The following is a 6,000-nucleotide window of genomic DNA, read 5'->3' as shown; positions in this document are numbered from 1 at the left end:
CAACCATAATCGGTAGTAAAGTCTGTTACTTTAACTTCCGAATGTATATTGGTCCCAAAATGAGATTTTTCCAAAATCCTTTAATTTTCGACTTTGGTACAACCATAATCGGTAATAAAGTGTGTTACTTTAACCTCCGAATATACTAAATTTTCGAATTTTAGCACTACCATAATCGGTAGTAAATTTGACTTCCGAACGTATATTGGCCCCAAAATGAGATTTTTCCAAAATCCTAAAATTTTCGAACTTTGGTACTACCATAATCGGTAGTAAAGTGTGTTACTTTAACCTCCGAATATACTCAATTTTCGAACTTTTAGCACTACCATAATCGGTAGTAAATTTGATTTCCGAATGTATATTGGCCCCAAAATGTGATTTTGCAAAATCCTAAACTTTTCGAATTTTGGTACTACCATAATCGGTAGTAAAGTGTGTTACTTTAACCTCCGAATATATTCAATTTTCGAATATTAGTACTACCATAATCGGTAGTAAATTTGACTTCCGAATGTATATTGGCCCCAAAATATGATTTTGCCAAAATCCTAAAATTTTCGAACTTTAGTACTACCATAATCGGTAGTAAAGTGTGTTACTTTAACCTCCGAATATACTAAATTTTCGAATTTTAGTACTACCATAATCGGAAGTGAATTGTGTTAATAAATGATGCTTATTATCTGCCGATTGTGTTCATGGCCTCAAATTCAAATTTTCAAAACTTAACAAAAATTTCAAAATTTTCTACTTTCACAATCGGTAGTTGATGGTGTTCATTATCTATCGATTGTGCGTAACTTTTTGTACAGAGAAATTTAATTTTTAGAATCAAGAATAATCGGTAGATAATAATCTACTTTACCTACCGATTATGGTTGATGTTCTTAAGAAACGAAGAACATCAACCATACTCGGTAGGTAAAGTAGATTATTATCTACCGATTATGTTTCTGCTAGTGTAAATCCAAGAACATCAACCATAATCGGTAGGTAAAATAGATAGTTATCTACCGATTATGTTTCTGCTACTGTAAATCCAAGAAAATTTTCGGATCAAATTTTTGATTTCAAGTAATCAAATCCTAATTTTGAACCACAACTACTATCATCTGTTCGTTTTGTTTGTTGAACTCCTTTTTTTTTGATGTTCTAAGTTTCAACTTTAAGATTAATGAATTTTGGGTTTTAATTTTAAACAATCAATCATAACATTTGTTTGATCGATGATCTTTGTTTTCAATCAAAATTAAAATGATGGAAAAAAATTTCAATGGGTGGAAAAGAGAAGAAGAAGTGGAATGATATGATTATGAAAATAAAGGATATAAGTTTAGATTTAGTATAAAGGTGAAGGACAATATAGACAACTTTTTATTTTTAAGACATCCCTTAACCTCCTTCAATGGATGGGAATAAAAAGGTGGCCCCTAATTCTTTTTGAGTGGCCCCTAAAAACGCCAGGTTAAATAAGTGATCATGAGAACATGTGGCCTTCCAGCAGGATTAATTTTGAATGGTATATAAGACTCCACCTCCATAATTGGGGATTCATCTCTGCAAATAAAAAGGCAGGTGTCAGAATGCGCACACTATATCTGTACCATGTGAATACATATAATACAATAGAAAACAGATGTTCATGTATTATGACTATTAGTTTATTTTCTCAATTTTCCCTTCCACAAGCCTACTTGAGTAAATTTGTTGCTTCTAGTTATATCTACAAGTACTTCGTAGAGATCTGTACAAGGTCCTGCAACCTTTTGTACAACTTAGTAAATGAATAGCTTTTTTAAGATACACAACATTTCCTATCATGCAAGTTAGATCAGCAGTTGCAATAGCATGTGGCATCTACCGATTCAAAGCAATTAGAGATTATAAAAACAAAACATTGTAATGCTTCAATAACTGCTTGTGTTTTAAGAAACATTAGCTTAAATTAAATAAATTACGCATATACATTTAATTTAAGATAATATTAAAGATTTTCCGAATTAAAAAAATTGCACAAATTAAAGAAGAGAGTGAATACTTAACTTCTCAATTTTCTGTTATGTCATATGTTGCTCTTAGAAAATTCATTTTGTAATCGTTGTGGGTCAACCATTCCATCACCAATAGTGGTTGTCCTGTAGATAAAATTTTTGTCAAAACCAATTAAATACTTGTTTCATGTCTCATATAATAAAATTCATATACTTCAAACAGATGAAGAACATTTATGAGTTTAATCTAGCTCGAAATTTGAATGTATAATAAACTCGGATCCTATTTAACGGGTCATAGAGATTAATAAGCTCTGAGTTCATAAACGAACTTAGATTTTCGATCGGAAAAACAGATTAAAAGTTGGATCGAGTTTCAGTTTGAAACCCTAGAAAAATTTTTGACAAAATTTTTCGAAAATTTTAATCTCAAAAGAGAGATTAACATGAAATAGTTATAGATCTATACTCTGATTATGTTTTGAATAAAGATTTCTAGATGAAATCAGATCGATTAGGTTTCAAAAACAAAACAGAAATATTTTTTTACGATATCGATTTGGAAATCAACAAATCAGAAGTTTAAATCGAATGAAAAGATGAAGATACATTAAACTTATCTTTCTCATCATGATTTGATGATTAAGTTTTCATTTCTAGTAGTTGCTAACGATTTTCATTTAGTTTCTTCATCAATATGCACTGAATCCTCAAGAACAAGAATAATTGACGATGTCGTTATGTTTGAATTCGATTTTGAGTGAAAAATCTCGTTTGAGATCTGAAAATGAAAAATCTAAAGAGAAACCATCTCTGCAGAAAGTGAATCTCGTCTGAAAGAGAGAGAATAAAATTTGAAAATGAAAATCTTATTATGATTTTTCCTCTTGTATATATTCAAAAGGGTAGTATTGTCATTACTAAAATTCATAATAATTAATTATGGGCCAAATCTGAAGAAAATTTGATTTTCTGGGCCTAGCAATATCATTTCCCTAAAGTATGAAGCTGACAATGAATGATCCATTTAATGGGGCTTCTATATGTTAAACCCATATAGAAGGGGGTTACAGTATTTTTCACTTATTGGTTTTGGTGTTTGTGCTTGTTTTTTCCTTTAATAAAGCTTTTGTGTGAGTTTGTCGAACAATTACTGTAAAAGTAAATTTTGGAAATAAGCATAGGCTAGCATGTTGTAGTTTTTTTCCCCAAAATTCACAATATAAAGTAGATTTGGGCATCAAATGTTGTATATATTGATCTTTTTGTATTCATGAGAGACCGAATTATGGAACTGCAGTATTCTCTTGGTCATATACCCGGCTTGACGCAACTACATGACTTTATGCGTCTTCCAGTAATCCATTTGATCATAAAGTCATCAGTCTCAGAATTTCACCTGCCATCATGTAGTTTACTATTGACCTTTCTCAACCATCTCTTGCTAACCTCTCACTTTTTTATTATTTGTTTGCTTTTAAGCCTCCATTGTACCAAAAGTACCAACAGCAATCGAAAGAATGGGAAAGGGTTATGAGCAAACTTGACAGGTTCACAGATGGCTGCAACTTACAGGCTGTCCTGGAAGCCATCAGTGTTCGCGCTTTCTGTTTAGGTATATCACCTCTACCCCTCTGTATTGGAGATATGAACCAAGAAATAAAAATAAAATAAAGCTCCTAGATGAGTATAAAATAATGATCCATTGTAAATAGTAGTTAAACAAAAAATCACTGATTAATAGTCAATAGTTTATCTTTGCATTCTTCGTTGCATCAGGTAGAAAATCTAATGGGTGTGAAGAGAGGGGTATTCTCCTTGACTAGAACTAGAACTTACAAGATACTCGATTAGTGTTACTTTTGCACTACATAAAAGCCAACAATTTTGTTTTAAGATATTGCAGCTGCAGGGGTCTAGCATTAAACACTTACAATTTTTTTGATCAGGCAAAAAGGATTTTATTCTTGCGCAAATGCATAAAGAAGTACCTAAAAATGTTATTTGTACATGTGATGCACTTCTCTGCGAGGGTGACATCAATTGTGTTGACAGGTTCAATGTCTCTGATGCCAAGTTTGAATCCAGTCTGCAAACAATGAACAACGGTTAGATCAAGTGGGATACATTGGTTACAATAATACTAATTCTATTCCAAGCCAGACGTTACTCTGAGCAGTTCAAATATAGTTATCCGAGCAGTTCAGGTACTTAAACTAGCCGTCTTAGCTGAACTACTCTTCTTTTGGGAACCTAAACAACTGCTATATTCAATTACATGCAACTATATTGAGGACTTACGTATATTTATACTGCTATATTTAAAACTTTTCTTTTTTTCGCCAAAATAAATTGAAAGAGGATATTGGCATTTACGATTTTGATAAAGAGATCATTTGAACATGAATATGGATACTTCCTTCCCATATGGGTGTAGATACTTTGTGATTAAGAAATTTTGTTACTCTCCTCCAACGTAAGTATGGATACTTTAACTTGATATTGACATCTATAATTTTGATGTTCTCACCATTAAGTTCATACATCCGGTTGAGGATTAAGACGAAAAATAATTGGAGATCACAGAACCAGTAGTGAAGAAGAACTCTTCCTTGAAAACAAAGAGAAAAAAAAATGAAATTTCTCCTTGAATTTGTAATGTGTTCCCCTGTTTACGCTGATTTCAAGTTCGAAAGTATGAATTTTGGATTGTGTTGATTTCATGTCTTCTCCATTCTTTTGTTGGGAAAAAATGACTGTATTAAGCATACAACGGTTGTGGAAATGGCTTGAGAGAATTAGATTCTGTGGTTGCATTCTCTCTTCTTTTCTATTCGTCAAATCCGTCTTACGACGCCTGGCAAGTCAGGTATCTATGGGAAACAATCCAGCGCGAAGAAGCCAGCCATATTCTATGCCTATCTTGCCGTCTGGCCTCTTCCTTTACTGTTATACTAACAATGACCAAGCTTCATAAGTATCCGCATTTACAGGACCGATACTATGGACCATCTTTGGGGTAAAGCTCACTTTATTTGACAGAAGTCCTTCCGGGGTGTCAAAATCCTGCAACCTAGCTAGCATCAAGGAGGTGAACATGAATGCCGACGATTATGGTATTCAGTCGGTAAAAAATAATTAGCATGCCACATATTTTAAGTTCTTCTATAATAGTTTAACATCTCATCTGCAGCTGCAATTTGCTTGGTTGGCAAACCATTTAATGCTTCTCCAAATAGCACATAGGCATGATAACTTAAATTGGAATCTAATTGTTTTACACTTTTACTTTTCGTGCTGTGCTCTGGAGTTACAGAATGGCTGAATAAAACAATATCAGAAGAGGCATTATGGCCCACAAGGATATGGTGCTCGATGTGTATTTGCATGAAAATAGAAATGAGTTGGAATCCTTGGCTGAAAAAACAAGTTCACAGGCACGACAACATTGCAATGTATTGTTGGTGGTGTTTGGTATCTTTTGTGAATTCACACTGCCATAGGGTACTTGCATGTTTCTGCATGTCGAAATTAATTCTTTTCGGTTATGTCAGGATATTGCCACTGCTAATCACATAAGCTTTACGCTCATGTTATTCAGTCAGAGAGGAGGGGTGTACAGATTACTCCTGTTATTTGATTCTGTATTCTCATATATTCATCCTTGCATTTTATTGAATTTGCACCTCAGCTGTCAGACAAGTCCTTCGAGCAAGGTCAGTTTTTCCACCTCTATTGTTATTTACACGAACTTCCTTTACTCTTTGCATAGCTTTTATTAGCCTTTTCTGAATGATAGTTGTGGTTTTCTTTAACTATTGAATGTAAAAGTGCGCAAATGAGGAAATTCTATTGGTAAATGGTAATGTGCTTCTGAATACTTCGTTGATGTTAACACCTTGGAGATCTGGTGCCCAGAAGAAATCCTTTTTTGTTTGTTTTGTTATTGTTTTCCCTCATTTTATTTTGTTTCAGTATTCGAAATAATGAGGAGATGATTAGGTAA

At 33.1% G+C, this 6,000-nt stretch overlaps 1 non-coding gene across 1 annotated transcript; it reads left to right on the top strand.

Moving 5' to 3' along the window:
• Window positions 1–5,823: 5,823 nt before the first annotated feature.
• On the top strand, window positions 5,824–5,913 carry LOC113319857. The gene has a single exon (XR_003345836.1). It is a non-coding gene; the product is annotated as a small nucleolar RNA Z101 (small nucleolar RNA).
• Window positions 5,914–6,000: the final 87 nt, after the last annotated feature.

The sequence above is a fragment of the Papaver somniferum genome, chromosome 10, assembly GCF_003573695.1.
Source record: "Papaver somniferum cultivar HN1 chromosome 10, ASM357369v1, whole genome shotgun sequence".
Taxonomy (NCBI): domain Eukaryota; kingdom Viridiplantae; phylum Streptophyta; class Magnoliopsida; order Ranunculales; family Papaveraceae; genus Papaver; species Papaver somniferum.
The sequence above is the reverse complement of the archived record's forward strand: the minus strand, read 5'-3'. Positions and strand labels throughout refer to the sequence as shown.